Source organism: Lepisosteus platostomus, chromosome 12, assembly GCF_059453375.1.
Source record: "Lepisosteus platostomus isolate fLepPlt1 chromosome 12, fLepPlt1.hap1, whole genome shotgun sequence".
Taxonomy (NCBI): Eukaryota; Metazoa; Chordata; class Actinopteri; order Semionotiformes; family Lepisosteidae; genus Lepisosteus; species Lepisosteus platostomus.
In genome coordinates this window covers 5,844,392-5,868,284 of record NC_142622.1, presented here as the reverse complement: position 1 = coordinate 5,868,284, position 23,893 = coordinate 5,844,392, and the positions used below count along the sequence as shown (strand labels likewise).

Sequence of the window (23,893 nt, the reverse complement as noted above, 5' to 3'; positions counted from 1 at the left end):
ATGGACTCCTTTCCATTTGTTGAGGTTTTAATGTCTTTTAGTATAGAAATCTTAAATATGTCCATTCCTAGGACATATTTTTCGATGAATCAGGGAAATACACATAAATGTTTTTGTAAAGACAAACACATTGTTTGTCAGTCTTTTAAATAAACATTTAATCCTACTGCTCTTGTGGGGTGTGAGAACTGCATGATTCATTTCTAAATGAATTCTTATGCGTAATGTAATTTGTTGTTTGAATAAATTTTGCCAGATTCAATCTGGCAGTAGAAACAAGAAGTAATACATTGCTTTTTCAATTCTGTTGTTTACAGTGACAAACAGGGCTGTCTCTGTAGGTCTATAATATTGTAATGTCTTACATTAGCTTGCGTTTCTTATATTGAAAAGATAAGATGCTAGTTATTAACACAATGCTAATTTAGAGGATATTAAGAAAGTATCTGTTGGCAGTGAATGAAATTCTTATATTCTTGCTCAGTTTAAGATATTTTCATAAGTTGTGAAAGTAATTAAAAACTGTCTGCTGTCATAATATAAAATATATTGTTTGTTAGAAAGTGTGAAAGAGATGGACTCCTTTGTTTTGTAAGTTTCCTCAGGCCTGACTAAATTAAATTCAGTATGTATTTAAACACTGCTGAGCTGGTATTGCATTAATGCATTGACCATACAGTCCATTTCCATTTCTTTTAAAAGTGGCTTCAACTTTAAATTGCTTGCATGGCGCAACCTGATCCTTTGTATTTTGACAAGGTAGTGCCAATACACGCAGGCTCCCCTTTTTCCATGTGATGGCAGCATAATTGATGCATTAGATGAAAGTAAGATGCCTTTTTGTACCCTGGGTATTCATCACATATTTTTTTTGCATGCAATGTGATTAATGAGTTGTTTCATGAGATCTGACAGATTTTCAGGCCTTTGCTAAGCCTATTCCTGTGCAGTGTGGTGGAATTGTTAGAAAGAAAAAAACTAAATCTGCCCTTTTCCTTTTGTGTTCCTGATCTTTGGGCATTTTGTATCCCCTTGTCGCAGGTATCCATACAGAAATATGAATGTGGTTTTCAGTGAAAAATTTGAAATTCCTTTTCAGATATGAAAAGGAAATAATAATGTTTTCAGCAATAAAAGGACAGCAATGTTATGAGAACCATCTTTTAAATCAAATTGATATAGTTGCAATGAAAGAGTTTATACTGTAGTGTTTGTATTTGTTTCCCTGCTGATATTGAAGGAGCATCAGACAACAAAATAAAATAAGCAAATGTTTGCTCCTAATGCAAAATGTATCTCTCCGTGTTGAGCATTGTTTTGTTATTAAAATTTAATCTGATATATTTACCATATCATTTTTTGCTCTGGTTGTATCACAGTATTGCTGTGGTGCTGTGGTCTCCTATGCTTTTAACTGTGGTTTACTGCATTGCAGCATGGGAAAACCCTGATATACAACCATAAATATCTCTAAAGGATGTTGATTATACTGTACTGCGGTAAAACACTAAAAGCATGAAAATGTTTTCATGTCACTATCTGATAGTTACTGTGATTCTTCCCGATGTGGCCAGGTGCAATTAGCAGAAAGTCACTAAAGTTAGTCAGCCAGCGTGTTCATGTGATCATCAGGCTTGCCCTGATGTCAGCAAAAGATGCACCACTCTTCCGCTTGGTGGTGACTCTCCCATCAGCCGTTTCAGAGCTTGTAAGGATGTCAGTGAGAGAAGTGTCGCTGTGCAAGGCGTTGTTGAGCTTTCAGGGTGTCAAATACTGAGTGAGTCTGCAGGCGGGGCGTGTCGGAGCTGTACGTCCGTGTTTCTCATTTATTCCCAACAGGCATGTGAATCTCACTCCTGACTGAAGAACTGAGTCTTTTAACAGCGGGTAATTCCATATTAGGTTAACATATATGTAATTAATATGTATATACATGTATAATGAGTTTATAATGCGTTTCTCATCAAAGCCCACCAGTACCAGACTTTGTATGGAAAGTATCGTCTTCCTATCACAGAAGTGAACTCACCTTCACAAGATTTGCTCATCCTCCCTTTCTGCCGGCTCCGTGTCCGAATCCCTTTAGAAGAAACACTTCTTTTTGTGTGACAGCGCTGAGGCTCTCTAGAGCGGACTGCACTTCATGCACTGCTAGGCCCCGCTGGCAAACTCAAGGGTTTGATGAGGAACTTCACACACAGTCTGAACCCTGTTTTCTTTGTTGCTCTGAGACTCGGCGGATGCTGTCTGTATTCCCCAGGCTGCTGTGCCTAGGCCTTCAGAATAAAACAAACCCACTGCCAGTACACAGGAGAATCCGCTGCCACTAGCAATCCTCTCTCAGAAAAGAGAAATCTGTTGAATGGGTTTACTCCCTTACCACCTCCCGGGTGGTCTCCCTGAACAGACAGAGTTTTTGGAGACAAGGCCTTCCTCTTTATTTCCTTGTGACTTGGATGCATGGAAACAACATGTTCTGTCATTTAAGAGCGTTATTTGTAAATGTATTTTCCCCCATTTAGACAGATGTTGAAGACTGAAAATAAATTGTAAGGAAGCATACAGTGTAGTAACCGATACAAATTTGCTCCTACACAAAACTGTCATATCTTGGAAATTATACAAGGCTGGGGTTGCTCATCACTGGGAGACTGGTAAGGAAAAACAGTCAATTAAGCGGTAGAAACAATAAATGCACAGTCATGCATTGCTTTTTTAATTGTTGTTTACAGTGTAAAACAGGGCTGACTGTAGTTCTGTAACGCTGTACTATCTTACATTAGCTTACATTTCTTATATTGAAAAGATGAGGTTGAAAAGATAAGGAAACTTATTCAACAGAGTTCTCTTTTGTGCTGTGAGCAGATGTTGTTAGACCACTTGGTCTGGGTCTGGGCTAAACTTCAGTGTGGGGTTACACAACCTGGTCTTCCTCCTTAATTCAGCAAGTAATTTCTACTGTATAGTAATGACTGTCTTATGTAACATAGGTTGGTACTTGGCTTCTGAATTAAATGAGTCCCCTCGTGTATTTAAAAAACTGTATGACAAAGTGCTAAATAAACACAAAAACTGTCAATTATTATCATTAATTGCAGATTCTAGCTGGCGGTTATCCAATAATTTAGGATGGTTATGTAAGTTCTTAGTGTGCAGAAAAAATAAACTGAGGAAGAACTACTTTGCTGTGATATAGAGGGATAGATGCATTGGTGGCCCTCAATTTAATAGTTAAATCAAAACAGAATGAGGTTACCGTTAAATGAGGTCATTTCATAAGGATATAAAGTTTGCAAGCAAGAGGAGATCATTTGCCCCATCTGGCTTGCTTGGGTGCTGGGCACTTGCTGTTTCAAGGATCCCATCCACTTTTTTCTGAAAAGAAAGACTGAAAGTCAGGCTTCAGCATGGTTTTCTACCTTGTTTCATACTGCTGTAACTCTTGAGGTAAAGAAGTAACTCCTGTTCGCAATTATAAAAGCACTTCATACTAGTTTCCACTGGGAATCTGATCTAAGACCTCAAAAGCAGTGACAAAGCCAACCTGGTGGGTGAACGAGAGTCATGGAACACATGTTGGACTGATCTGAAGCTGCTCTGGAAGGAGATAGTTGGCTGAGCTGTTACAGACTGATGCTGGATGAAATCTTCGCATCAATTAGCTGTTAATTGTCCAACTAGCAGGATGGGCTGAATGATCTCCTCTTGTTGGTAACCTTTCTCATATTTTTTCACATGTTCTTATGCAGACTTTTCTGTTCAAGACATCAAAGGCATGACAAGAAAGTTTTCTGTAGAGCTTTTTAAAAAAAATGCAAGCTTCAAGTACAGTTCCCACCACCCAGGAAACATGCTGCCTTATGTTAATTTAGTTTTTAGGTCATTTATAGTAGATTAATAGGTTAGTTAAAGAAACGGCAACCTGCCTTGGTTGTAAATTTAAATAAAGACAGCGTGAAGTAGTAACAATGGAAAATACCATTGATAAATTAATGCGAGCCGTCTCATAGTAAACAGTAAGAGTATTCATGGTATCCCTTTAATGGAATGCTTCCACGTGAAAGACTCTGAATAACCAAATATGGCTAAGCAGTAGGGTGCTCTGCTCTTCTTTGTGCTGACCAATTGAGGAGCATCTCTGTGCACACAGGACCCCACCCCCTTGCCTGGGCTGGGAAGAGCTATAGGGAATAAGGACTTCTGGAAGCTGTGAATTTGTGGATGCCTTTCTGAAAATGATGTGACCCCTAGGCTTACGGGTCTTTCAGGCACCTGCTGTCTAGAGAAGGGAGAATTAGATTCTCAGAGCTGTGGAGAGACAGGCTACTACTCTCATAATCCGACACTGAAAGGAACACCTCTTATGCACATCACACCTGATGCATGAGCACTGAGTCAAACCAGAAGACAATGTCTTTAAAGGAATGTTCTACACAGACAACATGGAAGTGAAATTATAGTACATAAAATTAAAAGCGTTGCATTATTACTTTTATGATTCTGGAAGGATGAGCATGATACTTTGATTGTTATGGCTATATGGAGCTTAATTGTCAATTTACAAAATAAATCATATCTTACAAATAAGTATTGCGCCCTAATTTGCAAATATGACCTTTACAGACCTAGGCTGTGTTGAAGACACAGCATCCTCTACTCAGTTCCTGTGGGGCCATTCATGTTCTTAAGCTGTTCTGTTTACATGTGTTATATGTTGTAATCCTTCACAATAATTTTTCATGCACAAGTAAAAATACTCATTGCTTAGATAATACAGGTTTGAGAAATAGATCATAAATCATAAATGAAATTACATGCCTTCTGTTAAATCCCTTCCAGAAGACAGTTTTTAAAATAGTGCTACTCTCTTTGGTATCATATTCGTACATTACTGTATATATAATTCCCTCCACAATGTTATCCTTTTCGTAGTTCTGAATTCAATGTTATATGAAGCATATAACATTGCTTTTATGATTCTAACATTCTAACATTTAACAACAAAAATGTTCTCTGCTGTTTGCAGAAGCTATTAGATCTGAATGTTGTGATCAACTCTCAGGGCATTCTTTAAAAAAAACTGTGGAATTGAAGCCATGTACTGTATCTGTAATTGTAAGTAGCCTAGCCTGTGCTTTGTCATTATTTCATACCACAGTAATTTTAATAATTAGAACCCTTTTCTGACTTGAACCATAAAAGCCAAATTTGTGTGAGAGCAGTAAAGGTTTTCAAACTTGCTGCCTTTACGTGGGTGAGTATTGCTGTGTGGGTATTTGACATCCATTCAAATACAAGACCAAAGAAAGTACTTTCTTATGTCATTCTCATTATCCACTCTGGAAAATAATTTTCACCATCATTGACAATATAGTGTTGTGATTTAATTTGGTGGTTGTGTTTCAGTATTAATAAAACAGTGTTCATAAAACACACAGATTGTAGGTGTTTTAGACATTCTTGTGTTGTACAGTATACATGTTAATTTGCTAGATAGTCTAGTTACAGTTTTTTTTTTCATTTAAATAGTATATTGTTTGTCTGGTACTGAATACTAAACTAATTTCAGAGATACCTACAAAAATGTTATATTAAACACAATTCTTAATGACCATAATGCACATTTTAATTGTTACATTCAGTAGTTGGCGATTCAGTTAAAAAAGCCTTCCATGACCTTTTAATTAGTGCTGCAATCATGTTAGATTATGACTGTAATAATGTGAGAATGGGAGCCCGGGCATTATTGTGTGCCATTTACAGTAGCTTTGCTCAGTGGTGGTGTTATAGTATAGCTACTTGAAATAGGTAATAGTAAATTAATAATTATAATTGCTTACACTTATATAGCGCTTTTCTGGACACTCCACTCAAAGCGCTTTAAATAGTGAATAACTGCTGATGTATTTTATACAATTTACTCTTATAAGAAGATAGTCTGATTGTTGGAATTGTTTAAATAAGACCATGTTATAAGAAGACTCTCGCTGTGGGAATGAAATGTGACAATAATGTAGAATTTCCATGAGACTTAAACCTTGTTCAAAAGGAGCTTTCCAAATCAAAGTGGGAGCTCTGGTTTTCCTAATAGACTGTGTGGATGTGATGTACATACAATATAAACTTTACCAATGGGTTAACGAATTAATGTGAACATTTGTACTTCAAGTGAAATTGCATGTTTGGATAAATGATTTGGAGTGTTACTGTTTGAGATGTGTCCTCTCAGATAGAAATTGTAAAATGTTAAATATTTGCATTCAAAAAGATATTTTGCTGCTGTGTCTCACATTTTCATTTACCTCTCTAGTCCTCTTCCAATATAAGTTCATTTCAGTTCCAAACAGAGATATCTGAAGAGCTGTAAAATTTCCATCATACATGTAACCTGACATATCTGATAGGGGTGCACCCTGCTCCTTTGAGAATATACACATCATAAATTGATGTACATCTCTTAGCAAATACTGAGTAAAAAAAAGTAAATATCATGTTTTTTTTTAAAGTCAGTGAACTACTCAAATTCAGTTTTGAGAAGGTTGTGTGTGCTGTTAAGGAATTTGCTGTCTGTCTGACCTTTTGTTCAGCTGATGTGTTCTGAAGGGCAACAATCTGACCTTTCTCTTGAAACACATCTGAATGAAAAGTACTTCTTATGTGATTAAAAAGCTGATACTTTAAAATTGATACAGCAAAGAACTGCAAGAAGGGCTTAAAACTGAGTGATACAGATGGTCAAAACTACTGGTAAGATCCTGGCACATTGATTTCCATGGTTCTGGAGTTCGTGTGGTGCAAAAATTACATTTTAGTGTTGTTGTCTGGAAACCAGACTCTTGATTTTAGTTTGTGTTTCTGTGTTCTCCCTTTTCTGGCTTACCTTGACTTGGTATTTCTCTTTACATCAGCTTGAACTGCCTTGGCATGCAACACAACAAACATCAAATTCCTGTACTTTGCTGCCACCCAATTAATCATGTTTTGTTCTTCTTTTTTTAATATATCAGATTATTTTCTACAAAACAAATGTAAAAAGTCAGTAGCATTAATCTGTGCACTTCTGAAGCGTACCTTAAAAAGCAAACAAAAAATATATGATCTTCCTATCTTTATGCAGGTTCTTAATTTTAAGTTATAAATTCATAGTATTTTGTCAGAATGTTTTTGTTTACGTCTAGTTGCTGAAGACAGTTTGTGTATAAAAGTCTAATTTACAGTGATTCCTAAAATATATTAGCCTGCGACATTTCTACATTTATGTGAACAACACATGATTTATTAAAGAAATTAAAAAATAAAATAATCTACAAATGGCACAGAAGTAGCAACCTTTAACTGTGACCCACTTTAGTTTCCATGACGGCATTAATAATGCAAATGGTGATCCTTGGGATATTTTTAAAGGTCTTCTGCATTCATCTGCTTTATGTGAGTAAACAGCATTGTTTAAAGAATAACTCTATGTTTAGTTTAATAGGATCAACTTTGTCTCATTTTGTTCCAGCACAGAAGCATTCATCAAAGTGATCTATGGAAAGATATAGAGACACCCTAGATACTATATCTGAAAATACAGATGCTGTGTGAGATCCATAATGCAGTAGAACACAGCGTGGGTTGTAGCAACATTTTCTAGTTTTTTTACAGAAAGGTTTTACTGCAGGAGGGAGATTGGTAGCTACATGGATGTTAGGAGACCGATTTCCGCTAAACAACCATAGGACTCAAACAGGACATTGCTGACATGGATCAGATTCACTTAAGGTCTTTCCAGTTAGATATTTGTGTAGTCTCTGAAAGAGTCAATCAAAACTGCATGACTGCATCACACCTCATGCTTCTGCAGAGAAAACATATAGAATGCTTGATATACAGTCTAGTTCTTTCCTTGAGACATGCTGTAACTTTCATTTTAAAATAATATAAAGTGATTTTTTTACAGTCAGCATCACCTATGTTTTGATTTATTCAGTTAAGTTAAATACCTCTGTAGTGTTTTTAAACCATAAAAACGCCAATGTAAGGTTTATTTGTGATTGTTCCTACAAAATCAAGTGGTCAAATGCAAAATAAAGTGTACATACAGTACCTATTTTGGATGTATATCACTATTGTACATACATGTACTGTACAGTGCTTATGTGTTTTATCAGTTAAGAATTGAGGAAAAGGGAAATGAATTAAGAAAAAAAAAAAAGAGCGAGCCTAAGACTTTTGTGCCCTATGAAGTGTAAGATTATGGCATCTCTTTATCTCCCTCAAAAAAACAATATGTCCACCTCCAGAACTATTCAGCACATGAATCACATTCCACTTATGGACGGTCCAGTTCTCATGGAAATGTTTTAAAGGTACTAATCTGACTGTCATCACAAATCATAAAGAAAAAAATAAATACAGCTCACATCTGCCTGGGAAGATCTGGACTATTCTCTGTTTACTGGTGTGTCGTATTCTCTCTGGACACTGCCTGCTTTGACCTTAGTATTTGCCAGAAATAGGTAGAAAATGGGGTTTTGTGGTTTGTCTGCTACAGTTCCTAACATTTGCCTTTTGAAGAACAACATCCTTATATGGTGAAACCTCAAATAGAAAGGAATCTCAAAGAATTTCTCAACAAGAAAGAGTAAAATATTTCTTTCATTTGCAGAGTGACTCTTGAAACATTTCTTCCTCCTGATAAAAATGAGATTCTTATTACTACCAGAATGCACCGCCTAGGTGTGTCACAGTCCATTTTTTGAAAATCTATACAAAGATTAGAGGTTAGAGGTTGTTAAAATATTTTTGTGCAAAAGTTACGCTTCTTATTGTAGAGTCTGTATAGACATGACCAATCTAAAGGAATGTGTTCAGAATCTGGTAGAACCATGCATGTTTCAGGAGCATTTGTTGATCCTTCTGTGTTGTATGAAGATCTTATTATTGTTTATGTCCCAATCCAGGCCAGTCTATGAATGTGAGATCATAACTTTAATGCATGTGCCAATCATAAAAGTGCTCAATGATGAGTTCCCTTTGGGTAGAGGGATGAAACAACAATAGAAATCTATCAAGTACAAGGTTTTTTTTTGTATCTGATTGGTGGGTGACTAAAAGAGCTGACATAATCGAGACTTTAGAATAAGCACCTTTCACTTGACAGAACAGATGTCAAGGGCTATCAGTGTAGTTGAGAACCATGATGTTTCTGTGATTGCTCTCCATCACTCTTTAACCCACAAAAGCTGAGAATTGTGATGTTCTTAGAGGTGCATTAAATATTGCATGCTTTGTGATATAAAATTGATAGTAGTCACTCCTGTTAACCAGGCTCTGTCAAGCACACATCGAGGAACGCCATGGCAAACTGTTAAAAAGATAAACATATGTGGTGCAAAAGGAGTCATTAAACAAATTGTAAAAATCTTTTCAGAAATATAGTTCCCTTGTTTTGACCTGCCTGTCAACAGCAACATTTTAGTTCCTTTACCAGAGTGTCTAGAGACTCTTTCACTATCAACACTTGATAAGATGGGCTACCTGATTTTATTGTTGCCATTTGACAAATCCTAAAGGCCTTTAACATTCATGAGCCTGTGATGTGAGTCAGGCACCTCAGAGTTAAGAGGGACAGCAACAAAAGGGATCTGGTGGCATGCAGCTCCAAAAAAAATATGAGTGATAACAGAAGTCTTTTCTAATCCATTTCCCTTATGAATCCACTGTAATCTCATGCATTTCTCTGATAAAACACTCAGGAGATATTTCTGAATATTCTAAGAAAAAAAAGAGGCTTAACCTCTTATCTCCCAGTGCTCCTTATCCCTTGTGGAGGTTCTTCTGCATTTCTGGTCTATTTTGAAATGACTGGTATCTTTTTTTAACGTTTGTCCTACAAAGTGTGCTGCAAAATGTTATATAGATCTTCAGAAGCAAATACAAAAAAGGAACAGATAGAAAACCTCAACTAGATCTGGCAGTTAAATCTAGTTCAAGTGTTGCAGGAATTTAAAGCACTCCACATAACATTTTTTTAGAATTGTTCTAGTTTTCTTCTTCTTATGGTGCTGTGTAGGCCACATGAAAGGTTTGTATAAGGATTTCTGATTGCTTGAAGAGGAAAATATATTTCATATACAAGTGTATTTCAGCTGTGTTTATTACCATTGAACTGAGTTGCCTCACACAACCACATATATAATACATCAGGCCCTCATGATTTATGTGCTTTTAATTAAACTAGGGCTGGAACCCTTTCAGAGCTTATATTCTGGGCATCAACATATCACTTATACTTGCAACAGATTCTCACTGTAATTACCAGAAAATTAGCAAAATCTTTGTTGTAACAGGTATACTGACAATTTGACACATCCTAGGACTTGATCAGTATAACAGCGTACTGGCAAGTTGCCATTAATCACTACAAATAATAATAATAAAAATAATAATAATACATTCCTTACACTAATATACATTCCTTACACTAACATAATGCTTTGAGTGGACACACCACTCAAAGCAATTTGCACATAATGGAGACTCCCCTCCACCATTACCAATGTGCAGCCCCAACTGGATAATGCGATGGCAGCCATAGTGTGCCAGAACGCTCCCAACACACCAGGTCTCAGTAGAACAGAGCGATGAAGCTAATTCATAGATGGGGATTATGAGGAGGCCATGACTGGTAAAGGCCAATGCGAAATATGGCCAGGATGCTGGGGTAACACACCTACTATTTTTGAGAAACACCTTGGTGTTTTTGAGGAACATTGAGAGCCAGGACCTTGGTTTAATCTCATCCGAAGGATGGCGCCTTCTTACAGTATATTGTCCCCGTCACTATGCTGGGGTATTAGGACCTACACAGACCACAGGGTGAGTGCCCCCTACTAGTCCCTCTAACAGATCATCTTGACTTATCATGATGGACTGTGTTAGGAAATTGCTTCCCGTGAACCCCCTGATGTCAGTGACAGTAAGATGACTTAGTTCAGCCTCCAGCATACCAGCAGCACTTCAGCTTCATTCAACAGACTAAATCACATTGTCACTTATAACCAGATTACTTTCTCACTAATGTTGTGAATTAGTGCAAATGCAACAGTCAAAGTCACATGAGTGTATCATGGTCAGTCATGAAGGATTAGTGAACCAAAATGACACCACAAAGAGATATATCTGAAGTGATACATGCATAAATGGAGTGACACATTTCTCTTGATGCTCACTTTTATCATTAAAGGTACATTTTTAAAACTTAAGTCTTTATTTGTTTGACTTTTTGGTCAGAGGTCAGAAACAGAGTGGAGAATGGCATTAAAGAATGGCATTTTGTTCTGTCCTAAAAAGCATTAAATAATAATATGATTTAGACAGTCCTTTCCATCTCAAAGAATCCCATAGCGCTTTACTTATTAGAAAGGACCCACTTCATTCCCCACTGACGTGCTGCCTGCACCCATCTGACTGACAAGCAGCAGCCATTCAGCTTCCCCACTGCACAGCAGACCAGGTGGAGAAAAACAGAACTCAACTGAAACTTGAGGAAGCCCAGACTGTGCACACCCAGAAAGGTACAGTAAATCATGCTGCGTGTTTAGTGTGGCTCGATTGCTTTTAGAAATGTGCTAAGACAATACACGTATGCAGTGGGCAGCCCTCAAAAATATATTTGCCACTCTCTTTATGAGTGTGCTATGATTTTCTGAGTGCACTGTGAATCTTTTATCACATCAGCAAAAAAAAATATATACAGTGCTGTTTTCTCAGCTGCGTTTTTGTAGGTCTGTGTAGATCTGATCCCTTAATTCCTTCTGAAGTGCAAGAGGTAAAACCACAAAGCCAATTTTAATAAAATATTAATCCTGTTGATAACAGGAATTTGATTATACTAATAAAGGCTGACCTTAATGTACAGTGGAAGGAGCAGAATACATTTCGGTTTAATCATGGTAAAGGAGTGCTAAAGTATAGAGATATCTAGGATGTCACAAACCATGGGAAAACTGCAAGGTTACCATGCAAATGCACCACAGTAAACTAATCGGGCTAGAGCTGTGATGTAGAAGTGAAAAGCAGGACACAAATATAATGTTACTGTAGTTCATAAAGGAATTTGTTTGTGGTCAAATCTGATGATAATGGTTTCGCTGCATTTGACTTAAATCAGGGTTATAAAACTCATTTGCCAGGAATTGCCAGATTCTGTTTAAATGTACTTCAAATGTGCCATACATACCTGTATATTTACAAAAATGCATGCCAAACATACAGAAATCATTGAAATACTTGGCACAGCCACAACACACTATTCTTTGTTGAGCTTAGAGTGTTTATTTTTCAGCAACATGCCTCCTTTTGAAATGCAAATCATGCTAATTACCCCCTGAGTATGGAATGTATTTGAGTATTGCTAACTGCAATTATTTAAAATCTCATAGCTGTAATCATTGCACAGTACATCTATGTTCTGTTGAAAAGAATATTGCTGGGATGTATCACCTGGTGAACTGCAGGGTTGAAGTGTTTAGGATAAGCACCACCTGTAAACTCTGCTTGAGAAACTGATACAATGCTGATTGATGTTAAACATGTGAGGAGCAGCTCACCCTCTTTTGTAAATAGCAGTTTTTGTGTTTTTAGTGGGGACAAAGAATCAGCAAAAAGCAAGTTTAAAGGGATGTTGTGTGACAAAAAATGCAGAACACTTTTCTAGAAATCAGCAAATATAAAAACGGGGATAAATTTTATTCTAAAACTACTGCAGATTTAAAAATTCCATAATAAATTGAACCAATAAATTGATTAATTATTAATTAAATCAGTGTAGTACCTTATTTACTGCACTGCCATTTCCCGAGGCCTAGTCGGAGCCAGCCCACAGGCCATATACACTATTTTGACTCCCCTGATTCAGTTGTCCTTAAAGTCCTCTGATTAGGATTTTAGCCTACACCTCATTAAAGTCGTACGCTAGCCATGGCTGTCTGGTTCAGAAAGCTGTTTTAATTTCAGTAGTTCTAAAATAATTACGTACTGAGCTCTAAAATAACCAGTTTTCAATGCAGCTCTTTTGATTGTTCCAAAACAATATGGAACAGTACCTGTAAAATAACCACCACATTTCTAACACAGCTTTTGATCCAACCAAATGAAACACTGCAGCAGCAAGAAACAGCAGGGTGCACTTTGGAGAATAAAGAACAGATATTTAGACATGCAGTATATTTTAAGTAAAAAGCCTGAATTAAAGAAAATAAAAACTACAGGATAATACATAATTATAAAGCAGCAAACAGGTCTGTTCTTTTTCAGGGCATTCCACAAAACAATTTTTTAAGTTTGAGGTTTGTTATCAGGTCACTGAAAATAAAAAAAAACATAGAATGAGCTTAGTGCAGTTTTGTAGTTAAGGTTTTTTTTACAATCTTTTTATACTCCTCTTCATAACATAAGCTTCTTGCAGTCTGGTATTGAGCCTCTTGATCTGCTTATCTTTGTTTGGACTCTGATATACTTCTTGTTGACCTTTCAGTCCATAAACAAACATGTCCAGCAACTAGCTCTATTGGAGTGTCTTTGTGTTCCATTGTCTTAAATAAGTAAAATACGTATTTCATCTGGGCTATATATTCATAGAAAACATCATAGAAAATGGCATAATTTTGTAAATCTCATATTATCACACAAAAATTAAGACTGCTTTTTAGTATCTTTTTGCTTCTTTTTTCTTCATTTTCTTATTACTGTTGTTATAGAACTTTTCACACATCTTTTTGACTGAATATTTCACTTGCGTTTCTTTTAGTTAGCATGAGTGAGAAACAAAAGATCTCCAGTAAGAGTTGCATTTTTTCACTTAAGTCCCCAGTAATTAATTGTTAATGATTCAGTTCAGACTAGTTTGGTTTTTGGTGCCAAACAGTATAATATCATACTCTCAAATGCAGTAGTGACTCAGTTGTCCTCAAGTAATCTGAGATTAGTAAACAGGAGCAACACAGGTCTTGTTATAGAATATAGGTGCACTTGAATTAAAATATGGAGGTTATGAAAGTTGTATGTAAAATTGTTTCTTTCTAGAAATGGATCTAATGGTCTAATCAGCTAGAGATGAAACAGGTTAAGGGTGACCTGTCCCAATAGGCAACTTAAAACCATCCATGAGTAAAATCCTGTGGAGAGTAGTAACATAGACCAATGAAGTGAGTGGTTAATTAAAGTAAAGTCATTAAGAGTGCAGGTTAGAATAAAGCCCAGAGGACACCATGGCATCTGTGCTTTAGGATGTTATTACTAAGGCCTGCCAGTATTGATTTCTGCATGGCACATTTAATCATCTGAACATGTACATTATCCACTTTCTTATTCTTTCACAGGTTTTCAGACTTAGGACTGTACAGTAGCTGTCTGTTTCATGGACTGTGGGTACTGTACACAAAGCATGCAATATTGACAGGATAACAGATAACATGAATGGATTTTGTAGCCCTCTCCCTGTGGTTTAAATAGATCCGCTGTTTAGAAACGTGTAATAAACCTGGTAAAAATGCACTGTAGTGAGAAAATACTCCTTGTTGTACTCAAGTGTGCTGTTTACCGTTTGATTCAGTCTTGTGCACTGTGCCTATCAATTCAAGAACCCACTTCTCTTTGGCTATCTAAAACATGTCTAGTTTCTTTAGAATGGGTTTTTGGACAGACACAATAAAGAACTGTGCAATAAAAAGTGCAAAATATGAAATATACATTTTCATGATATTTCTGGTAATTATATATTCATTTTTCTAGAAATATGTTGTTCATTATAATAATAATGTATTTATTCATTATACTTCTATAATTTGGGTTTCTAGAAAGGCACATACAGAAAAATTACACTCATTTAATGCAAATAGAAGTAAGATAAAGAGGAAATAATTGAAGCACATTGAACAGACTCAGTTAAACTAAGCATCAAACTACAAAATTAAAAGCTCTAGTGAAAAGAGGAGGGATATATTGAGCACATGAGCCACAGAATTCTGGACATATTTTCTTCCTTAGACAGTAACCTATTAAGGGAGGAATTACAGCAGTCTAATATAGATTAAAATAAAGGTATGTATTGATATTTCCGAATCAGACAGGCAGTTGAAGGGTCTAAACCAGGCAGTGTAACACCTGTGGCTTCATGTGCTTACGTGCTTCAGATAACAACACAGGATCAAGAGCAAGACTGAGGGTTATAACTTCCATCAAAGGTTTGATTTCTGCACCCTCAACAACAACACTGAAGTTGCCAGTCTTGAGACGCTGATGTAGAGTGTGTAGGAGTCAAATCACAGTGTGTTTTAAGAACGTTCTGTTGTACCCAAGCCCGCATCTTGGCTCCTGCAGTAAAGAAAGATATTGAGATCTTGGAATGGAATACAGAGTGTAGATAGCACTGGCGTAGTCTTATGGCTCCTGTGCTTTAACACCAGCTGGCAGGCGTGCAGTCTCTGTGCCAGAGAGGGTTTCAATAGGTGTGAGAGTGAGAATGAAGAACTTGCAAGGATTGTCATTAAAGATTTGTGATGATTTCTCAAAGAAAGATCCTGAGTGATTTGCAACTCACTCACTGGGGAAGAATGTTCCAGGACTTAGATTATCAGGCTCCAGTGTCTCATTACGGAAGGTGATTAGTGCTGATTAAAGTGAAGATGGAAACCTGGGTGTAAAGGATTAAGCTGAGTTAAGTGCACCAGGGTGTCTCTGTGTAAAAGGACCCAAGTTTGTGTTTCATGTAATGGAGAGACATGCTGAGTAGTTGAGAGGAATTCTCCAGCTCTGACCTTCTTGAGATTGACTGAAGATGGAAGAATTGAGGTGAAGAGTAGAAGAGGAATTAAAATGACTGTGCTACCTAAAATCTGTGTGGGCTGAAGAACTGAACAGTGCACTGTGCTGCCTTCTCAGAAAGGGAGCCATTGGTACATCCTGGAGCCCAGACGGGTTCTGTCAGACACAATGACAGACTACCCAAACGCACATCTATTAAGGTGACACGCTGACTTTAAGCTGAAATTCGTGGTTCGTGGTCCAGCATTCACCACAGAGCTTCAGCAATATAGCAATATATCAGCAATATATGTAATATAGATATAAAAATTGAATTACAACTTTTTAGAGTTATAAAGTTTACCTAAAAAGTAACAAATGATTAAAATATAGTTTTTGTTGAAGCCATGTTTGTCACCGATAATGCAAATTTTCTGTTGTAAAAATTTGCTAGACACAAGAAGTGAGTAATTAAATTATGGCAGTAGCTATTAAATGTTTAACCATAATATAGTTTTAAACATGATAATGTGATACAATGATAATCTTCAATTAATATGTAAACTAGTTTTCAGACATTGCGAGTATATAGAGTGTAAAGAAAATGTGAAGGATTTTGGAAGGTGTTTGATATTTCATGTTAGTACTTTTTTCCTAATGTTGTGCTATTTCTGATATGGACTAGAAATATACATGCTTTTATATGCACATATAATACACAAGGAATGACCTGATGTTGCAAACAGCCATTGATTTCAATATTACATGTGCACAAATACATTCTCAATAGGACACTTGGCACTGTGTGACATACTTCCAAATCACAATGTAGCAGAACATGTAAGCTCTTGTACTCTCAAAAATCTTTTTAGAAAGTGCTTTATAATATCCTGAATTGTTTCAGAGTTCTGAATTAAGAACTGAAAACAATTCAGAATGAGGAGTGTCCTCTTAAAACAGGAGTCTGTCATCATTGTCCTAGAGAGCCACAGCACTGCGCTCATTGTACTGTAGGTTATCTAAAAAAAGTGGCTTAAATTGTCATGGGTTACTTTAAACGGTCTGTGTGTAGAGATATGTAGAGAAAGCATATTAACCTGTACTGCTTCAAAAAATAATCAGTCTAATTCAGTCGGTCTTAATTCAGCTGGAATTAAAATTGGAAGTTTTTCAATTACTCCTTTGCTTCTTCAGTACCAGGCTTGAAGATCTCTGCTCAGATGCCTACATTAAAAACTGAATTGCCATCTGTTCATTCTTCTCAGTCTCTGCTGCCATTGCAGTGCTGCAGTTAGCAGTAGTGTTTGGCTTCATTTGCTAAAAAAGCCTTAATTTGTCCTCTCAGTTTAAAATATTTTATCGTTGCATGCTTATAGCAGTGGTAAAAATGGTAATGATAATGTCGTCAAAGCATGGGTTGCTGAATTGCTTAAACTCCTTGTGTCACTGTGAATTGTGAGGGAAATGTTGCTTTACTTTACTCCACCATCTTTCTCCAGTGAATGTGCTTGTTGTGTAATACAGTAAGTAAAGATAAATGACATGCAGATGAGTGAATTCAAAGGTGATGATCGAAAGACGTCATGTAGTAGTGGTACAAACTCAAGGCAGTCAGTCAGGTGAATGGCCTAGAAAGTCAGAGCCAGCTCTGCACTCGATATCTTCCCGTTAGTGGATGAGACAAGCATCTTGTCTCTGTCCCATCACTATCTGCATTGTGCACAGTGCTTGTTGTACTCTGCTTGTGTCATTCCTCCTGTATTCAGTTTAAGCTGGCAGGGTGTCAGATGTTGTCCATTAATAATGCATGATGCAAAATGTTCTTTCTTGACAAGACTCACAGCTAATCTACACTGAAGAACAGCATCTTCCAGTAGTGACATTTAGGAGGTCCATCATGCAGTCTAATTGAGTTACTGTGTTTTGGGGTCACAAAAGCATATTTGGATGCTTCAAACAAGTACAGTCACCCTTAGTGAATTTTTAAACATGAATCACATGCTATAAATTTTGTACTAGATGTTTGTATACTCTTTTTTTACAACCTATTAAATGTCACAATTCCCTGTTAAACTGTACAGATGGTGTATATAGTTCAGTTGGTGTTATGACCTCTGTGTAAAATGTAAGACAGTACTAAGTGTGAACAACTTTCACATCCTGGTGTGATTGCAGTGACAGTTAACTTAGTATCAAAATTTGTCTGAGCACTTGTTTTATTAATTTTCTCAGGGGGTGTGGCTATTTAGAAATACAAACCTGTTGACACTCCTAAAATGATGAATATTTAGGTGCTGGGATATAAAATGTTAAATGGTGTTAGGACAAAAAATAACATGAAGGGGTTGGCCTAAAAAGCAGAAGCATCACCAACACACTGTGGTACCTTCAACAGGGGCCAGATTGGTTCTGTTTTTAATGAGGCAATAGTAAAATATAAATCCCATATTAAGGAAGTGCTGTCTAGAGTAACTGATAAATTACACTTTCATTAAATTATTATTAAATGATAAATACGGAACATATGAAAGGATGGGATTGTTTATTTAATGAGAAGCTTTTCTGTGAATAATCTGTGTAATTTCAAAGCTGCAGACAAATGTGAAAACATATCACTAGGAATAGACAAACATGCTTAAAAGGCACTGTAGGATAAAAACATTAAACACAGCAGCTGGGTACATTCCTGTGTGCGGAGTATTTGAATCACACTGGATAGAGTTTTCGCTGTTATTTAGTGAGCAAGAAAAAAAACGATTTTTTTATTTATGCCTGATATTTTTCTCCTTCAGGCATTATTTGCAATTGGCCATTGAAGGAAATAAATGGTGAAAAGGTTCTTTTCAGTCCAGCATTTGGTGGAGGTAGTTGTTCAAATAAAAGCCTCATTACTGTGATTCACCATTTTTTTTAGGGAATCTAAATACGAAGAAATCTTGCTAGCAGTGACATCACCGTTTCGTTTATTTATAATGCTTCTGTGGAAATTTATGTTTGAATAATACACATTTAGGTTAAAAGATAGCTCCGGGGCTTTCATTGTTGATTCGTGAGGTTTTTTTCCCTCTCAAATTCCCTGCTAGCGAGGCAGTAGAAACAATCATCATATTTTTCTGATGTATCTCCCAATGTTAAGCAATATAATTGTTTTTTATAGATTCCATGTGAGCCAATGGCTATCCCTATGGTAACTAAAGCCCTTCAAGGTTATCTGTGAGGTGGAACCCGCTGCCTGTTGTGTTTGCCATGTCAGACACTGCCGCTGTTGTGGTGTTCACCAAAATAAGAATTGATGACAGGCATCTGTCCTGAAGCGTGACAACTCAACAGCGTTTACTGTCAACCTCCCGTTCAAACTGCTGCTTTATGGAGATATGCTCTCAAAACGTGAATCACCAAATCTTGAAAAAATAATTTTATTGTAGCATGCTGCATTTAATAGAGCAATTAAATCACTTCGTACATGATGTTCATGCATGAACATAAACGATTGGCTGAAATCTAAGACTAATGCTGAACTATTGCTTGTTCGGTAAACTGTCTTTTGCTATTATTAGTAATAAACAAGTACTTATAGTGCTTGTACCATACAAAAAGAAAGGCTTTAAGATTTCTTTCAGTGAAATACTAAACAAGTTAAGATAATTAATTATGACAGCAAGTTGAAGTTTACTTTTTGGCATTTTGATTTGATTGTACTAAAACGCAGACTAGTAATATTTAGTACCATTAAGTGTTTATTGAAATGTGTAAAAAGCACCCCCAGTACTAAAAATCCTATAATTACATTTGGCAGTTCACAGAGAGATTTATCCTATTGTTGTTGCTCATTCCAAATAAAATGTATGTGAGCTTTACAGGCCATGGTTTCATATTTCATTTGAGTGGTGCTGTGCTGAGAATCAATATCTTTTTTTAAAAATCCACACTACTGTAAATTGCCTAGACAGCATACGCATGGCTGCAATGATGCTGCATAGGCAGCCTATATCAGCTTCCTTGAAACTCCACAGGCTATTCCATCTTCTTATAGGGTTTGTATATGGTCCCTGTTCTTTAATTTTCACCCACTTTAAAGCAAGCTTGTTTCTTTGTGGTGTGTCGTACTGCGTTTTGAGCGTATACCGTAGTCTGAAACGTATGCCAATATTTGTCAGCGGTGTATGAGAGGATTACAGTTGATTTGTCTTTTGGAGTCCCCCCTCCCTCTTCTTCTGCTTTAGTATAACCTTTCCATTTCAGCTTGCTAGGGCAGAAAGATGTTTTGAGTTCATTTGCTGAAAGTGCCTGGCCTGAATGCATTTCATCCACACTTGAGAGGCACAGGTGAACTGTTCCTGCAAACAGTTACGGCATTAAGGTAAGACGAGCAGTTTGATTTGATTTGTTTTAAAGGAGCAATGCATGCTTCGTGGAGCAGCATTCCCTCGGCAGTGCACACGCCTGTAAACATGTTACAGTTTCGGCGTACATGTCTTGATAAACCTCTGTTGTTAAATGTGCTACACACAGGTCCACCCGGTCTTGGGTTCTCAGGGGAGTTCCGTTTGGAAGGCAAGCTCTTTGCCCGCTCTTTCGGAACAGGTGCTGAGAATATTTTGGTTTCAGCTGGGATTTTCTTTTTGTAGCTGAGGTTTTATTTAGCGATGTGGATGTGTGGGCTTAATATTGGCTATTATATTGTTCTGTTGAAGAGATAGTAATCTCAGCTCACGCTCAGCTTCATGCCTTCTGGGATAAGCCAGTGTAGGATGTGACAGGCCACTTTGCCCATCTGTGAAAGCCTTATACTGTATGTCACAACTTGCTCTGGGGTTCATCATTCTGTCAGAAGTATTTGCAGAGCTTTGCGTGTTGGACTTTTCAAGGTATGGGTGGGGGTTAACACTGGTTGAGTCTTCTTTCTTGGGTTAGATGGTGGGCCATTTCGGGGTGGGTAGCAAAACGAAGAAAGTGACAGTCCATTTCTCCTCGAATATTAAAGCAGTTGAAGCAGAATAAATTTAGTGCAGCAGCCTTTTCTCTGTTTCATTACAGCTGCGTTCCATGTTTGTGCCGTGTGTTTGTGGAGAGAAACACGTTTTGTGAAATTCAGAGAAGTGGGTTCTTGAATTGATAGGCACAGTGCACAAGACTGAATCAAATGGTAAACAGCACACTTGAGTACAACAAGGAGCAATATCCATGGACCCTTTTAGCAAGCACTTAATTAATCTAAGCAGCTATAAGACATTTAAGAAAAATGCATGCAGGGAGAGATTAATTATTTATATGATTTATCCTCAAAAATAACTTCCTTAATTGTTAAAGGTGCACAGATTTGATGGACACTAGTGCTCTCAGAGAAAAGTTCATGAACTGTGAGTTTTTTAATCTTGGTCAGAGTCACATGGCTGTTTAATTCAGTACACATCTCCAGTTGCAGTGGCCTTTCCCTGGAACAGAAGGCCTGAACCTCTAAGGAGGGATTCAATTAAAATGAAAATACTTCATCTTTCATCCAAATCGCAATATCTGATTTCTCCTTTGTCATAATTGATTTTAATAAAAATCCAGAAAGAGTTGTATTGTTACTCTGACAATCTGCAGTTCAATACTGGATTTCAGCCAATAGTAGCACAATATTCTGGACTGGAGGGAAGGGAATTACAGCAGTAATAAGAAGACAGAGTCAATTTTCTCTTTCTTTTAAGAATATAAGAAAGGTAACAAACGAGATGAGGCCATTCAGCTCCTCCAACTGGTTTGGAAGTTAGTAGCTTATTCATTCAAGAGCTATCCAGCTGTTTATTTAAAGAATACTTTCAATATTGGCTTCAACAGCATGGATGGGCAGCTTGTTCCACACTCCCACAACCCTTTGGGTAAAAGAAGTGCCTCCTGTTCATGGCTTAAAATGCACTTCCACTTGTGCGCTCCAATTTGTGAACGGTTTGAGCATCAGGTTAACAGATGTTTGAATTTTTCCTTCTTTCATTTGAAGGCATTGTTTACTTTTACTATAAATTTTAAAAAGTGGTGGTAAATGTAGACCAGTAAATACTTCAGTTGTCTAGACTTAATGATCCAACAAACAAAAAATCAGAATGCTTGCATTATTTCAAGTCCTGTGTTCAGCAAGTACAGAGCAAGGCTTTCGAATTTAAGCTCTATTAAGTCCTTCCAGTTTCTGTTGTGATACACAAAATATGAGTACTTGACATTTGTGCGCTTTGCCGTACTTTATCTAAAATACCTTTTCAGGTCTGTATCTTGCTGACCAAGCAGTGTTTTCTATAGTACGAATATTCAGGCTGTAACCTCATGTGACTTATGTTGTAGGTGGAATATACTTGAGTCAGGAGGCCACTGGTTCATGGCAGCAACAAAGGTGGCATATCTTGTCCTAATCAAACGTGCCCTTTATAAGCTATAAGGAATTTGACATGGATGATCCTTGTTACAGAGTTGGAACAAAAACAATACCCTCTGTGTTTTCACAGGAATATCAGAGTCATTGCCTCTTTACCATGCATTCCATTTACTTTCAATTTCCATTAACTTTTTAATGCACTCAGTTCCTAATATATACTGTGAGATGAACAGAGTACACATTTATCATCTTTGCTGAAGGATTCTAATTAAAATGGGAGCATTATACATGAGATATAATTTATCTTGACTGGGAAGGTGCAACAATACCTATTTTTGGGGGAGGTATTATTTTTGTAAGAAGTGCTTACTCCCTGTTAAGACATGATTCAAGGTTGGATTGCAAGAGAAACCTAACTGACCTGAACATTGTAGCATCTCATTTTGATTTTCATTGTCTTAATGGTTGGTATTCCATCCTGCTCTAATGCGCCTTGGATCAAATTGCACTGCTAATGTCTTATTGTATTCCATTTCTCCTTTTGATTGGGTTAAATCACTTTACCAGTTCAGGAAGTTCTACCCCTTGTGCTTTTGTACACGGTGGTTATTTTATCCTAGCTCAGCAGTGGCTGTTCTTTCTGTTTCTGTTGGATCTTTAGAAAGGTGGAATTAAGTAAAGTGAAAATTGCATAGATGCCCAAATGTAGGAGTCTTTTTGACTACATATGTGTCTTTTCTTAAAACAGCTTTAAGAAATAATGACTGGCTTGTAGCAATGTGAAAAAAAAAGCTTTTGGATAGCCCTCGTTTTCTGTAAAAATGGCACATTAAAAGGAGATTGAGAACATATATATATTCCAACTGTATCGATGTGCAGTTATTTATTTCCAAGAACATTTCGCAGCTATTCTATTGTAAAACTGCCTACTGATGTGTGTATGTAGTGTTTATTACCTTGTTCTCCTAAATGGCACTTTATTTAGTCTGAGTCATGCACATTTATTACCACTTAAAAACTTTAGTTTATTAGTACATGTCAGCCGCTCTGTTTTTTACATTGTCGTCATGCTTGGGTTGAAAAGGTGAATTACACTGTGGAAACAGTAACCGCATTGCTGTTTCACTGTAAGTTAAGTTATATAAAACTTGAGAGAATTTGCTTTGCCTCTGTAAATGAAAATTCCGGCCATCTCGATGGATATTCTGTTCTGCAGAGGTGTCTTCAGTGGAGCATGTGTGAGGGTGATTCATCTGTGTGATTGATAATACTCACTGGAGCACCACAGAAGGGGAAGCCTGCCAGATTAGTCATTAATACTGTACCTTTTTTTTTTCCTCTCAAGCAATCAGAGCCAAGAATTCTGTACTAATCACTCTGAGGGTAATTGTGTGCCTGGGGGTGAAGCTGAATGCACTTAAGGGCAGGTGAATGTATTCTGTACAAACGCCAGTGACCACTTAAATAGGCCCCATTCAATATTTCAGCGTAAAGATTATTGAGATTTAGAGGTGATTGCTTTACAGTAGATACTGCATCTTTCCCCTTGAGCATGTAAAAAATTGCGATAGAGACAAAGGCAATGGGAAACAGAATGTCCTTTGGACCTGTGATGAAATGCTGATGCTTTCTGTTCTGAATAAAAAATGTCAAGATACGGTACGTGATTCCGCTCAATTTTTTGTTTAAACAGCATACAACTGGGATCCCCCAGGCAATGCATGCTGGGCTTGAGTTTGGCCTCTGTACCAT

The 23,893-nt window shown here is 37.0% G+C and overlaps 1 protein-coding gene across 2 annotated transcripts in view; it reads left to right on the top strand.

Annotated features, from left to right (window-relative positions):
* Positions 1–23,893, top strand: part of cdk14 (cyclin dependent kinase 14) — a 178,216-nt gene that overhangs the window by 16,210 nt on the left and 138,113 nt on the right. The window contains exon 1 of one of the 2 annotated variants that reach the window (XM_088600603.1): positions 19,938–20,149. The exons of the other annotated variant lie outside the window; for it this stretch is intronic. The gene's annotated coding sequence lies outside the window, so the exon portion shown is untranslated. Of the gene's footprint in view, positions 1–19,937; positions 20,150–23,893 lie in introns of those variants that run through there. 2 annotated transcript variants of the gene reach the window in all.